We start from the raw sequence: 14,048 nt of genomic DNA, 5'->3' as shown, positions 1-14,048 counted from the left end.
GCCACCCAGAGACTGCATGTTCTAGGCCTGCTTCTGTGGATGTGGCCTCTCTCCTGATTGCTAAGGAAAGGAACCTTTCCAGGAAATGGCCACAGCTTCTGGGAATCCCTGTGTGGCTGTGAACAGCGTTTGGCTCCTGGCACACAAGGCAACTTAAAAGCTGAGCACCCAGACAGGGGCTTGAACCCTGGACCCTCAGATTAAGAGCCTGATGCTCTACCAACTGAGCTACCTGGGCTTGTTAGGAAACATCTTCACCATTCACCACAAGAGTGATTATCCCAGTGTGCAGGCAAGAGCGAGCAGGCAGGCAAAAGAGAGGCAAAAAAAGTCCCAGGAACCCCTCCTCTTTTTCTGCACAGCCACTGCCTGTCAGCAGGATTCCTCCTCCTCCTCAGGGAGACTAAATCTCTGTGCCTAGACAGCCGGTCCATCCGCTGCACCTCAATCCCCAATGCCCGAGCCTCCCTGCCAAAGCCCTGCACCTGGCTCCATACAGTTAAGTCTCACTTGTCGCTGGGAACTTAATTTCTTGTGCCCAGAGAGTCTCGGCTCCCTCAGCAGATGACCTGAGAAACATCAGCAGCCGCCCTGCATGCCGGTCTGTGGGTGGCCTTCAGTGGGGTTCAGCACAGCAGGGAGCAGGCTGGCCCTGTGGCTGTCTGCTGGCCACACATAGGCATGGTCCTCTCCTCCTCTTGCCCTGGCCTCTGTGGCTTTTAAGCCTTCCCTTGGAGCTGTCAGCACCAGCCGCCTCTGCTCTAGGTGCGCAGAGGAGGAGAGGTGCTGGGCTCCCACCTGCCCAGCCCTGCTTCCTTCAAGCACAGTGGCAAGTGCCAGACTTGTGGGCACCAGGTGAAGCCGTGAGAATCCCAACCCTCAGGTGTCAGTTCTAGAGCCCTGACCCATCCAGCAGGAGGGGAAAAAATGGCTCTTGCAGAGCTAGAGACAGGGAAGTGGAGCAGTGTGAGCTCCAGGGCTTTACCACAAGGCCCCACTGAGATTTGAACTCAGATTGCAGGATTCAGAGTCCTGAGTGCTGCCCATTACACCATGGGACCAACTCATGCTGCCTTCTCTGGCCATCAGTGACCCTCATGGGGCCGGCTCATGTAAGGGACTGTTGGCCCCTTACTAAAACTTAGTGGGGGTTTTGGTTGGCTAGTTCCCAGTCCCAGTAGAAGGGGGAAGGGCCAATGGGAAATCAGGACCCTGAGACTGACAGTCCCCAGGGGCAATGGGGAGAGGCCAAAGCTCCAAGTTAGCCGCACTGACAGGCCAGGCAGTGTAATGAGGGAGTCACCAGGCCAGGGGGTCCCATCGTCCGTGGGAGCTGGAACTGCCTGGGCCAGAGTGGGGCAGAGCTAAGGAGAGAGCAGGAGCCCGAGAAGAGCCGGGGAGCAGAGCTGCACAGGTGTAGTGCCAGAAACTGCTCCCTGTAGGACTTTGCTACCTGCAGCAGTTACTGAAAACTGAGGTTGTTCTTATTTGCTGACTTGTCCTAATTGGCTAAAACTTGACAGTGGTGGGGGATGGAAGCATAAAGGCTTCATCCTCCAAACGACCCTGCCTGGTGTCCATCTGTATCTATTACCTCTTAACACCGGATTGTAAAAAATAGAGTGAGGTCATTTAAACATCATTTATTTTGCAGCTTCATTTACTGTGCTAACAATGTAGCATCCTGACACCGATACTTCTGCCCACGTGCCCTGTGGGTTGGATTCATTTTAGTGGGACGGGACATGTGGAGGATAATTTAAACTCTTAATTTCCTTAGGGTTTCCCTTTAATATACTTCTCTGCTGGTGCAATTTCTGACCATTGCACGTCTATTGTATTTATTACAATAGCACAAGTAAGTCACACAAGTGACATAGTCTAGGGGCTTGGCTACACTTGCAAGTTAGAGCCCATTAAAGCAGCCCAGGTGCCCTAACTCCTGAGGTGTCCACACTGCAAGGCACATGGAGCACCTGGGCTCTGCAGCTGGGCGCTCCTGGTAATCCAACTCCATGAGAAGCATAAAGCTCGCTGAGCCCTGCTGAAATACCCGGGCATCAGTGTGGACGACGTGTTGCATCACTGCACTGTGTTTGGCCTCAGGAAATGTCCCATAATCCCCTGAAGTCAAGTGCCCACTCTGGTCATTGTTTTGAAATCGGTTGCAGGCATGCGGATATCCCCTTTCAAAGCTCCGTTTCTGACAGCCGGCTGCTTATCTGCTCTGGGACAAAGCAACCATTAGTGTGGAATGCTGCTGCTGTTGTGAGTGTGTATGAGGGGAGGTGGGGGTCTGCTGCTCTCTGAACACACAAGACAGCATGCTGACACACTCTCAGCCCCCCAAACACACTGTCGCTCCCCCCACGTACACACAACACACTCCCTGTCACACTCCACCCCGGCCCCCCATTTGAAAAGCACGTTGCAGCCACTTGCACACTGGGATAGCTAACACACTGCACTGCTCTCTGTGGCATTGCCAGAGCTGCTAATGTGGCCACTCCAGTGCGCTTGCAGCTGTCAGTGTGAACACACGGCAGCGGTTTCCCTGCTGTGGTTTAACTCCCAGTGCTCTACCTCTGCAAGTGTAGCCAAGCCCTAAATTTGCCAGACCAACCGAACTCAGTAACTGCCCCACCCCACCATGTGCAGGGAGTAGGGACACCGTGGAGCACACGCCGCACTTACTGGCTCAGCCTTGTGCATGCTGGGGTGGCCACCTCCCCGTTGATGAGACCTGGTCCCACCATCTCCGCGGAGCTCCAGTCTGCCCTGCTGCCATCCCTGTCTGTGTTGTCTTCTCTAGCAGTTGACTGGAAGGTGAGCACTGGCCGCATGCCATGTAGCCATGTTGTCTCGAAGGGCGAAAGCAGGAGGAATGATGCCTTCATAGCCCACCCAATATTCCATAACATAGTTAAGGAAAATATTTCTCAATGAACTCTCAGTAAAAGATCAGAAGCAGCCAGTGTCCGCATCAGTCTACGAGCATTGGTATTTTCTTGAAATTTGTCAGACCAACCTATCTAACACCTAACACACATTTGAAGTTCTTCTTTTCACACTGTTGCTCATTCTCAGGTTCTGCTTTGTCTCCAGACAGATCCATTCTCTTTCAGGACAGCCTTGCTCTTTCTGTCTGTGTCACTCACTGAGGTGTCAGAGTAAACACTCCCCTTCCTTCTATTCTCAGACAAACACTAGTATTAAGTGTTTGCTACTGATGGGTCTAGAAAGCATTTGTCATAGTAGAAGATGCCATTTCTGGGGGATTGCTCCCAAGATCCAGTACTTTGGATTCAAACGCCTCCCAGCTTCCTTGGGGAAAATAACACCAAGGCTTCTTTGCAATATAGAACAAAGGAGTTTTACAGTGCTCCTTCCAAGCATATGGACTGGTTAGGGTGGATGTGGGCTCCCACATACCGAATCCTGCCGGGTCCATGGGGAGGATGCATATGGGACTAAATTATTCACCGAGGCATCTGGGAAATTAAACCATTGAGTATGCCTACCTGAGTTATAGTCAGTGCCCCGATCCCTTAGTTGTTAAATGAGCAAGGTTCCACTCTTTTGTCCATGCATTCATTCCTGGGTTGGGGGTGACTAAGCTTAAAAGAGCAGTTGTAAATATTTCTGCAGAGCTTCATTGCTTTTTGGCCTCAAAGTGTGAGAAAACTCAGCCAAAAGGTTTGGTGAGTATTCTCAAAGGGGGGAGTTGTTGGAAAATCATAGTGCTAATGAAGCCTTTTTGTATTAGGCCTGAGTAAACCAAAGTTATGTTATGCTTGTCCAAACTGTGTTGGAAAGCTTACAGAACTCATTAGACTGAAGGCCGTGTATCTACCTAAGTCAGCTATTTCGCTTATCCGTTTTGTTTGGCTCCCCAAGTATATGTTGGCTCCCCAAGTGTATGCAGCTGCGTTCACATGTATGCATCCAAAGTATCTAGTACAAAGGGTCAACGGATGTATCTTGTGTCCCCTTCAGAATGACAAATGTATCCTCAACAGATGTATCTTGTAGCCCCCACAAAATGATATATGTATCCTGCGTATCCAATTATCCCCTAATAGATGCATGTACAGGTTCTACAGGTCAACCAAATGACGTAGACAAACGTAGGCTAAGTTGTTTGTTTCGGGGTATAAAGGTAGGCCCATCTGGCCATGTAAGGTGTGTCTCTTTCTCTGGCACTAGCCGAGAGGAACACCCGCTCAGCTGACCGATCAATAAAGGGTGTGGTACTCGTCTTCCTGTCTCCGTGCCTCCTTGGTGTAATTAGGTAAGCTCCAGGGAGAACGAGCCCTTTTGGCTAACAACTTGACCCCAGCGTTATAAGGCCGACATAGTGACCCCCTTACTGGCCTCAGTGACCCACAAACCCTTGTTACTAAGGGCATCAAGGAGTCTCTGTCCCTTAATAACTTCTGGGAGCTCCGTCAGCCGCCTCCTGCCTCACAGGTTAGACTCTTGGCGCTGTGCCAGCCGCCCCCTCGCTTGCAGGCCCAGTGTAAGAAGCAGGAGGCCTGGTGCTGGCAGAAGAGGGTTTTGATTAATCCACCTCTGTGTGATGGGCACAGGACACTTCCACTCAGTAGCACAGCTGGGGGGGAGCAGGGGGAGCAGCTAAGGGCGTCGGGGTCCTCCGGTGGGGGTGTGGAGCAGCCGTTCGTTTTCCTGTTCACACTCCTCTGCGGTGTGAAAATCGGGGAGGGGAGGCAGAAGCCCCACTTCCCTCCCGAAATGACGCCCAGTGGGGGAAGCCAGGACAACAGGGTGGGGGGTGGGGGGCAAGTGGTGGCCAGACTCTCACCGCCAGGGTCTAGTCTAGCTCAGGGTCCAGCTTAACCTCCTCCCTGTGCCACTGGCCCCAGTCCCCTTCCACCACCAGGTCAACCCGGGCACTAGGGCAGGAGCAGGGTGAGGCAGCAAGTCAAGCTGAGCAAGGCAGGCAAAAGCGAGTCTTGTCTTCATGGGCCGCTCCCAATGACGTCCTTTTTGTGTGCAACTGCGGCAAAAACCTCCTGGATAGAGAAGCATCATACACAGAAATCTTGTTCAGTTGCATGACAATCTAAAGGTCCCTGGTTCAATCCCAGGGTTTGACAGGTACTTTTATCCCTCTTCGTGCAGGGGCAGCTTGTCCTCTGGAAGCTCCTTTACCTGAGGCAAGTACCTGGCTTTGAGCTCCCCAGCAGGACAACAGCGTGGGGGCTTCTGGCCCACCTGCAGGGCCGGCTCCAGGCTTTCTGCCGCCCCAAGCAAAAAAAAAATTTTTGGCTGCCCTCCACCCCAGCCCTGGGCTCTCACCCCCCTCCCACCTGTGCCCCCCCACACCCTCTGCTGCCCCAGTGCTGGGCTCTCCCCCCGACCCCACCCACCCCCACACCCCCACCCACACCCCTACTGCCCCGGCCCTGGGCACCCCCCCACCAGTGCTGACTGCCCGCTCCCCCCTCGCCTCCAGCTGGTCGGGCGCTGGCAGGGTCGGGGTAAGCAGTGGGGCTCCCGGGCCAGGCCTCAGCCCAGGGTCCCTCCAGCCAGGGCTCCCGCCTCCAGGACCGGCTGGGACCTGGGAGGGCAGAGCCGGGGGACTGTCCCGGCAGGAGGCTGAGGAGCTGGGGCAGGGTAGCTCCAGAGGGAGCACAGCCCCAGAGAGTGGGACACGGGCCCCGCATGGCAGCGCCCCGCCCCCTATAACTCCGCTGCTGCTGCTGCTTTTGGCCGCCCGGCTGTGGTGTTGGGGGGCAACCGCCCTGCAGCACCTGGTGTCCCCTGCTTGGAGCCTGCCCGGGCAAGCCACAAGTGTTGGACAGACAAAGCTACACAGGATCTTTTCAGGGGGCAAGACAAAGATGCCACAATTATTATGATAACAATTTGATTTATGACCAATAACTAATATTTTAATCCGTACACACACACATTATACCTAATACCTGTACACACACACACACACAAACACCCATCAGATGTTCTGCAGCTGCTGCATGATTACCAGTCGAAGACAGCTTGAGTTTGCAGCTTGGGTTCGTAGCTTGTGGCAGTAACTGGCCAGGAAAGCCGGGCACAAGGACGAGCTGGGTCTCTGTTGGGCCTGCACCGATGTCCTTCCATGTTGGCAACAGAATGTTACCCTCCAAAGTCTCCCCTCTCACCCATCCTTTTTGTAGGCTTTAGTTTGAATCCAGAGTCTGTAGGTCTTGCTGTGTCACTGCCTCTGGGTTTGGTGATTGATCACCGGTCAATTGCAGGCATGACTTTCAGCCCGGGACCTGGCATTGATCTTCCTTCTATTGGACCTTTTCTTTTTAGGGTGGCCTCTTCTTACTTTGTTAGGTCTCTTGTCTGCATCTTCAGCCAGCGGGGTTTGAACTTTATTTCATCAGGACAGGCTGGGGCTGGAGGTTGATTCCATCATCCATACATACTTCAGTCACACATCTAAACTAAACTAATAAGATTACAGCAGGGTTTGCAAAAATGAAGGTTGGCGGAAGCTATTACAAAATGGAGTGAGCGTTTTAAAACGGGGTTTGAATTACAATATGGCAAACAGTGAACAGAAGTTACAATATAGACAAGTGTAGTGAATGGTGAACAGAAGTTACATTGATAAAGTGAACAATTAAAAACAATTTCATTCATCAGTTTTACAGGGGTTGCAGGTCAGGAGTGAGGGTCATCAGTAGAGCTCTCAATCTGGAGGTCAGGACTGGGATAGCAGGGGCTGCGGGTCGGGATTGAGGTCACCACCAGCGCAGTGACTGGGAAGCTCAGCGAGGAGCCCAGGGGCTGCGGGTCAGAAGTGAGGGCACCAGCAAAGCTGCGAGTCTGGAGGTCAGGACTGGGATAGCAGGGGCTGCGGGGCGGGAGTGAGGGGCACCAGCAAAGCTGTGAGTCTGGAGGTCAGGACTGGGATAGCAGGGGCTGCGGGTCGGGAGTGAGGGGCACCAGCAAAGCTGTGAGTCTGGAGGTCAGGACTGGGATAGCAGGAGCTGCGGGTCGGGAGTGAGGGGCACCAGCAGAGCTGTGAATCTGGAGGTCAGGACTGGGATAGCAGGGGCTGCGGGTTGGTAGTGAGGGCACCGCTAGAGCTGGGGAACCCAGGGGCTGCGGGTTGGGAGTGAGGGGCACCAGCAGAGCTGTGAGTCTGGAGGTCAGAACTGGGATAGGACGATGGGCAGAGGGTGATTGGAGGAAGGGCCCATCTCTCTGGTCCTCCGGGCCAGGGAAGAATGATGGGGTTGGAGTCTTGTTCTTCACATTCATGGTGCGAGTACAGAAGGTGCTGGAGCTCTGACCAGGGAGGGCATTAGGAACCCATTACCCTGCAGGGAAACATTCAACCGCTGATCTATACTCTCAACAAGGAGTGTCATGTGTAGCCTAGAGCAGGAACAGTTTTTAATCTGGGGGTTAGTAAACTTTATCTCTGTACAAACACCACAGCTTACAAACTCCCCACCCCCGCTCTGTGTCACCAGAGCACAACAACAACTCTCCTTGGGGCACACACAGCTCCCCAGCTCCCTGCCCGTCAGTCTCTCCAGCATTGCTCCAATCCCTTAAAGCAGGGTCTCAACCTCAATTTACCTTAGGGCCAGGGCCAGTCCTCCAGTCCTCCCAGTGGGCCAATAATATCACTCATACCACCCAGAACCCGCCCCCCAAAACTCTGCCCCTCATCTGCCTAAGGTTCTGGGAGGGAGTTTGGGTGGGGGGAGGAGGTCTAGGGTGCAGGCCCTGGGCTGGGGATTGGGGTGCAGGCTCTGGGGGGAGTTTGGGTGCAGAAGGGGTGAGAGGTTGGGCTCTGGGAGGGAGTTTCAGTGGGGGAGGGGTTCTGGGGTGCAGGCTCTGGGATGGAGTTTGGGTGCTGGGTGCAGGCTCTGGGCTGGGGCAGGGGGTAGCGGGGACAGGAAGAGGGGTGGGGGTGCAGGCTCTGGGTGGGAGACTGGGGGCAGGCAGGACGGGGCATGTGGGAAGGGAGAGGGGGTGCAGGCTCTGGGAGGGAGTTTGGGGGCTGGGGGTATGGAGGGAGAGGGGGTGCAGGCTCTGGGAGGGAGTTGGGGGCAGGGGTGTGTGTAGGGGGGATCAGGCTCTGGAAAGGAGTTTGGGAGTGGGAAGGGGTATGTGGGCAGGGGGGGAGGGTGCAGGCTCTGGGAGGGAGTCAGGAGTGTGGCGCTTACCTGGGGCTCCAAGGCGGGGTGGGCTGGGGGCCTCCATGTGCTGCTGCCCCCAGACACTGCCCCTGCATCATCTCATTGGCTGCAGGGGCTCGGGGCGGGGGCAGCACATGGAGGCACAGACCCACCCTGCCCTGCCAGGGGGTGGGGCCGGCAGCCACGTGCGCGCGCTGGCCGTGGCGGCTCAGCTCCACTGCCCGGCCGGGGCCCCGGGGGGGGGGAGCGCCTGGGGGCAGCAGGTGGGGCCAAGGGAGTGACCTGGTCCCAAAACTGCTGGAGCCCCACGGGCGAGACCTGGGAACCAGGACTGCCAGCCAGACAAACACCTTTAAGAGGAGGCGTCCCTCTGCCTGTCAAAATCTGATCTTCCTCCTTCAGTTCAGTGTCAGCCTGAATTGTTCCTTATCCCGGCAGAGCCAGAGGACTGAAAGCAGCAACATCAAACCCCTGTGTAGCTCGCAGGAATGGACATAAACACTCCCTGGTATCTGAGGAGATGTTCAGCTTTGCCCTTGGTCAACTACAAGGCTAAAGGGAAAGGAGGTGGCGCCAGGTATAAAGAGTGAAACACGACACATCATAGTTATGCCCAAGGTGGCTGCAAAAAATTTTTATGTCCTTCTTCTTATCAGCAGTGTATTGTTTTCTCTGGAGCCTAGGCCTTGACCAAGAAATTTGTACCTTGATAAAATAATCGACTGCCCCTGGTGAAGGCAATGGACTTGCACCCACTGGGGTGTCCCTACACAGGTACAAGTACTAACAACAGTTGCTGCCTTTTAGCCATAGATTTTAATCAGGGCAATAAATTGATACAAACCCCTGTTAAATCATTTCTCAGCCCGAGTCCTTCACCCACATTCCCTAGAGCATTGGGCCACCATGTGGACGTTTCATTTCTGACCTCAGTTTCACACAGAGACAAAATTTCCTTTGCACTGATCCTTGAACAGTGAAACCTCCCTGTGTCTCTGGTCTGAGCCAGGACATTCGATTCCAGTGAATCCTTCTCTCCTGCAATGTGATGGTCAGACAGAGGGGACGTGGCACCTGCATCCCTGCCAGGGAGATATTGGCTCGGCTCTTTGTTTCTGCTGCTGTTGTTAGTCCATGAAACATCAAGGGTGGAATGCAAGGCTGAGTTCACGCGCCAGCCCCCTGAAAAAATTTCAGTGCCACAGAGAAATCCTGCCCCCTGCTATTGGAACGATGTGCTGGAGATTTGACTAGGAAAGGGACTGTCTGAATTGTCGGAGTGGGGAATGAACAACAATCTACAGCAATGTCATTCACACAAACACACTCTCATCCTGCTCCAGCTGGAAGGGAAATGGGCAGGAATTCTCGCTGTTCAGCCAAGGACACACTTACACTGATGCGCAGTCATGAGTGTGCTGGGGAAGCTGGTCTGAGCAATTTGAAGTGGCAATTCAGTGAGAACAGAATCATCATGTAGGGAAATGGGTGTATGTCAAGTAGTTGTGACCGAGTGGTTAAGGTGATGGACTAGAAATCCATTGGGGTCTCCCCGTGCAGGTTCAAATCCTGCCAACTACACAAGCACTGCACTATTATTATTACTGTAGTCTTAGTACCTGAGCATCCACAGTGCAAACTGGAGCCAGATCTACTTTCACTCTGTCAACACTTAAAATGCTGCTGTGGCACTGCTATAGCACTTTGGAGTAGACAGTGACTGGAGAGGTTTTCCCATCCCTGTAATAGCTGCATGGACAGAACAATTCTTCCTTTTCTTTAGCACTAACTAACCAGGGCTTAGATCACCTTAACTCTAAGGGTTTGGGGGGAGGGGGGATTCACACCCTGAGAGACGTCGCTCTGCCAGTTCAGTGCCCAGCGTACACCAGCCCTTAGATCCCTCTTGGCATTTCAATGCAGGCACTGACCTGTGAGAGGAAAACATCAGCTCACAAACACAGAGACTGAATTCCCCACATTTAATCTCGCTGCACTTTCCAGAAAGTCACAACATTCAATTCATTCTTGCTAGGACAGAGAAAAAATAAGTGACATTAAGTTTTTGGCTCAGTTAAATAAAATTAAGTGTTTAATCAATATAGTAAAAAAATCTGTCCTGATTCCTCTAACTAACACCACAGCGTGAAATAGGAACAGAGACAAAGCTTGTCAGTGACGACTAATTTTGCAAATGATCTTCCCATTATTAATTTCCACGCTGCCCCTATTGGAGGTCTGGGCATCTCCAGTGTCATTGCTCTGCATTCACCTGCCCCTAGAATTGTTCTCGGACATTCGCCTTCCTCTGCAGCGTGGGGCACGGAGTCACTTGCTGGAGGATTCCCTGCACCTTGAAGTCTTTAAGCCACGATTTGAGGATTTCAGTAACTCAGACATAGGTTAGGGGTTTGTTACAGGAGTGGGTGGGTGAGATTCTGGGGCCTGCATTGTGCAGGAGGTCAGACTAGATGATCATAATGGTCCCTTCTGACCTTAAGGCTATGAATCTATTCCCAAACTTTAGTCCTGCTTTGGGACAGTGTCTCTCATGCAAGAAACTGTCCAGTCTGCGCTAGCAGTGAGGCTCCCTCACTAACAACTGAAATCAGGGAGAGCTGTGTGACGTGCAGGGCCCCAGGGGTGCCTGACCAGGGGGGAACAACACCCCAGGGCTTTTAAAAATGGGAAGGCTCTGAAAGGGGAGGGGCCCAGCCTCTGTAGCAGGACTGCAGGGCAGGCGAGTTCACAGCAGGCATTATGGGATACTGGTAGAAGCCAGTTATAATGATATAATGACCAGCAGCATTTACACTGACAATTTGTCACTTTAAGTTTGCTGCAAAAAGCTCTAGGCCTCTCGTCGAGGTGGTTTTATTTTGTCACCAAAACAGGGCAGTTTTGTCGCCAGACGTGGTATTGCAGTGTGTGCACCAGCCAAAAGCTACCGACCGAGGGAGCGTTGTGTGTTTTTCACACACCTGAGCAATATAATGATGCTGAAATAACTTTGCAGTGCAGACCTGGCCAAAGATTCTCTCACACACACACACACACACACACACACAGAATATCCCTAAGGAATTAGAATCACCTGCTGCCTTCCCCTGTCCTGCTGGATCCCCAAATGAAGATGCTCTTCAGCCTAAACCCATGTCCCCTCTTTTCCCAGTGCCCCTCAGACCCAACCCTCAGTCCCTCCTATGCTCACTGCTCCTCACTCCCTTACCAGAGCCTGCTCCTCTTCACCCTTCTCCTCAATCCCAATTTAAACAGCCACAGTGGGCTGGACCAAAGGCCCACCTAGCTCTGTGTTTTGTCCTCTGTCAGTAGCCAATACCAGGTGCCCTAAAAGTTAAGCAACAAGGCACCACCGGGAGTTGAATCCAGCATCTTCTGTTTACAAGACAGGCGCTTTAACCAGCTAAGCCATGGTGCCTGCCTGTGGCAACAGCCCACTGTCTGCCCACACCTGACTCCCTGCCATCCCCACTGGGGCCTGACAAGCTTTGCTTGTGTTTGGATTCTGCAAAGCAGAGGAGCAGGTGAGGTTTTCCTTGCAAGCTGTGTGTGTGTGTGTGTGTGTGTGTGTGTGTGCGTGCGCAAGGGAGGAATATGCTCTATGCCCAGAGGCCTTTATTCCTCCAGGCTGCAAGGACAGAGGGGCTGTCAGGAAGTTGCCCCTTCAAACCCACACACAAAAAGGGCCTTCTGAGGAAAGGGAAAATCCTGAAGAGAGAAAGTAACATCAAAGAGGACTCCAGCACGACAGTGTAAGATCTTGGTGAGTAGTTTATCACCTGACCAGGGACTTGAACCCTGGACCCTCAGATTAAAAGTCTGATGCTCTGCCAACTGAGCTAGCCAGGCTCAGAAACCAAAAGAGCAAGTTGGTGCAGAGGAGAAACTAGTCAAGAAAATGAGCAGGAAACAATAGGGGAAACCTGCTGCTTTCTCTGGCCTGGTCAACACTACGAGTTTATATTGAATTTAGCAGCGTTAAATCTCATTAACCCTGCACCAATCCACAACGAAGCCCTTTATATCAATATAAAGGGCTCTTAATACCGGTATCTGTACTCCTCCCCAACGAGGGGAGTAGCACTGAAATCGGTATTGCCATGTCGGATTAGGGTTAGTGTGGCCACAATTCAATGGTATTGGCCTCCAGGCGCCATCCCACAGTGCACCATTGTGACCGCTCTGGACAGCAATCTGAACTCAGATGCATTGGCCAGGTTTACTGGAAAAGCCCCGCGAACTTTTGAATTTAATTTCCTGTTTGCCCAGCATGGAGCGCTGGATCAGCACAGGTGAGCATGCAGTCCCAGAATCAAAAAAGAGCTCCAGCAGGGACTGTACGGGAGATACTGAAGCTGATCTCTGTATGGGGAGATGAATCTGTTCTATCAGAACTCCGTTCCAAAAGACAAAATGCCAAAGCACTTGAAAAAATTTCCAAGGCCATGATAGTCAGAAGCCACAGCAGGGACTCAACACAGTGCTGAAACTTAAGGAGCTGAGACAAGCGTACCAGAAGGCCAAAGAATGAAATGGATGCTCACGGAGGGAGGGGCGACTGACGTCTGTAGCTATCCCACAGTTCCTGCACTCTCTGAAAACCATTTGAATTCTTGGCTGAGTTCCCAAAGTCTGAAGGGTCAAAAATATTGTCGCGGGTGGTTCAGGGTATATCTCGCCCCCCGCCCCCCGAAAGCAAATGGAAAAAAATTGTTTCTCGCCTTTTTTCAATGTCAACGTATGTCTACTGGATTCTGCTGGCAGACGCGGTGCAGCAGCATCCCCTTCCCTTCCGGACGGCAGACGGTACAGTAGGACTGGTATCTGTCATTGTCGTCCCGCGAGTGCTCCTGGCTGGCCTCAGTGAGGTCGGACAGGGATGCCAGGGCAAAAACGGGAATGACTCCCAGGTCATTCTCTTCTTTAAGCTTTGTCTCCTGGAGATTCAGTCCTGCCTGGAATATCATAGTAGCTGGAGGCTGCCCTCCCTTCCCCCCTTTGAGCTCTACTTGCAGAGGCAATAAAGTCAGTGTTGTTTCAAATCCATGCATTCTTTATTACTTCATCACACAAATGGGGGATAACGGTAGACCAGGAGAGGTGGGAGAGAAGGGAAGCAATGGGTGGGGTTGTTGCAGGGGCACCCCCTAGAATGGCATGCAGCTCATCATTTCTGCTGGATGTCTGGGGCTCTGACCTGGAGCCACCATTTGCCTGTCTGGGTCTTTAATTGGCTTACCTGATAGTCTAGACAGGACTGACTCTCTATTAGACAAAACTTAAAGAAGGAAATGACCTGGGGAGTCATTCCCATTTTTGTCCATGCGCCCCCAGCTGATCTCACTGAGGCTGGCCAAGAGCACCCATGACAGCAGCTGATAGTACAGTATAACTTGTAACTGTCATTGTCAATTTGCAAAGCAGCAGACAGTACAGTGTGGCTGGCAACTATCTTTGCTAATTTGCAAAAGGCAAGGGGATGCTACTGTGTAGCACTGCAGTACCATGTCTGTCAGCACCATCCAGTAGACATACAGTGACGGTGAAAAAAGGCTGAACGGGCTCCATGATTGCTGTGCTATGGCGTCTGCCCGGGCAATCCAGGGAAAAGGGCGCAAAATGATTGTCTGCCGTTGATTTCATGGAGGGAGGATTGAGTGATGACATTTACTCAGAATTACCCATGACACTGTTTTTGCCCCATCATGCACTGGTATCTCAACCCAGAATTCCAATGGGCGGGTGAGACTGCAGGAATTATGGGATAGCTACCCACAGTGCAATGCTCCGGAAATTGATACTAGCCTTGGTACATGGACGCACACTGCCAAATTAATGTGTTTAGTGTGGCCACGT

General features: G+C 52.6%; 4 non-coding genes across 4 annotated transcripts; 1 reads left to right on the top strand and 3 right to left on the bottom strand.

The window, feature by feature from the left end:
- Positions 1–165: 165 nt before the first annotated feature.
- On the bottom strand, positions 166–238 carry TRNAK-CUU. The gene has a single exon. It is a non-coding gene; the product is annotated as a tRNA-Lys (tRNA).
- Positions 239–989: 751 nt separating this feature from the next.
- TRNAQ-CUG lies at positions 990–1,061 on the bottom strand. The gene has a single exon. It is a non-coding gene; the product is annotated as a tRNA-Gln (tRNA).
- An 8,609-nt stretch (positions 1,062–9,670) lies between these two features.
- On the top strand, positions 9,671–9,752 carry TRNAS-AGA. The gene has a single exon. It is a non-coding gene; the product is annotated as a tRNA-Ser (tRNA).
- Positions 9,753–11,968: 2,216 nt separating this feature from the next.
- TRNAK-UUU lies at positions 11,969–12,041 on the bottom strand. Its single transcript has one exon. It is a non-coding gene; the product is annotated as a tRNA-Lys (tRNA).
- Between the last annotated feature and the right edge of the window lie 2,007 nt (positions 12,042–14,048).

This window comes from Mauremys reevesii, linkage group 23 (assembly GCF_016161935.1).
Source record: "Mauremys reevesii isolate NIE-2019 linkage group 23, ASM1616193v1, whole genome shotgun sequence".
Taxonomy (NCBI): Eukaryota; Metazoa; Chordata; order Testudines; family Geoemydidae; genus Mauremys; species Mauremys reevesii.
This window is presented reverse-complemented; position numbering and strand designations above follow the sequence as displayed.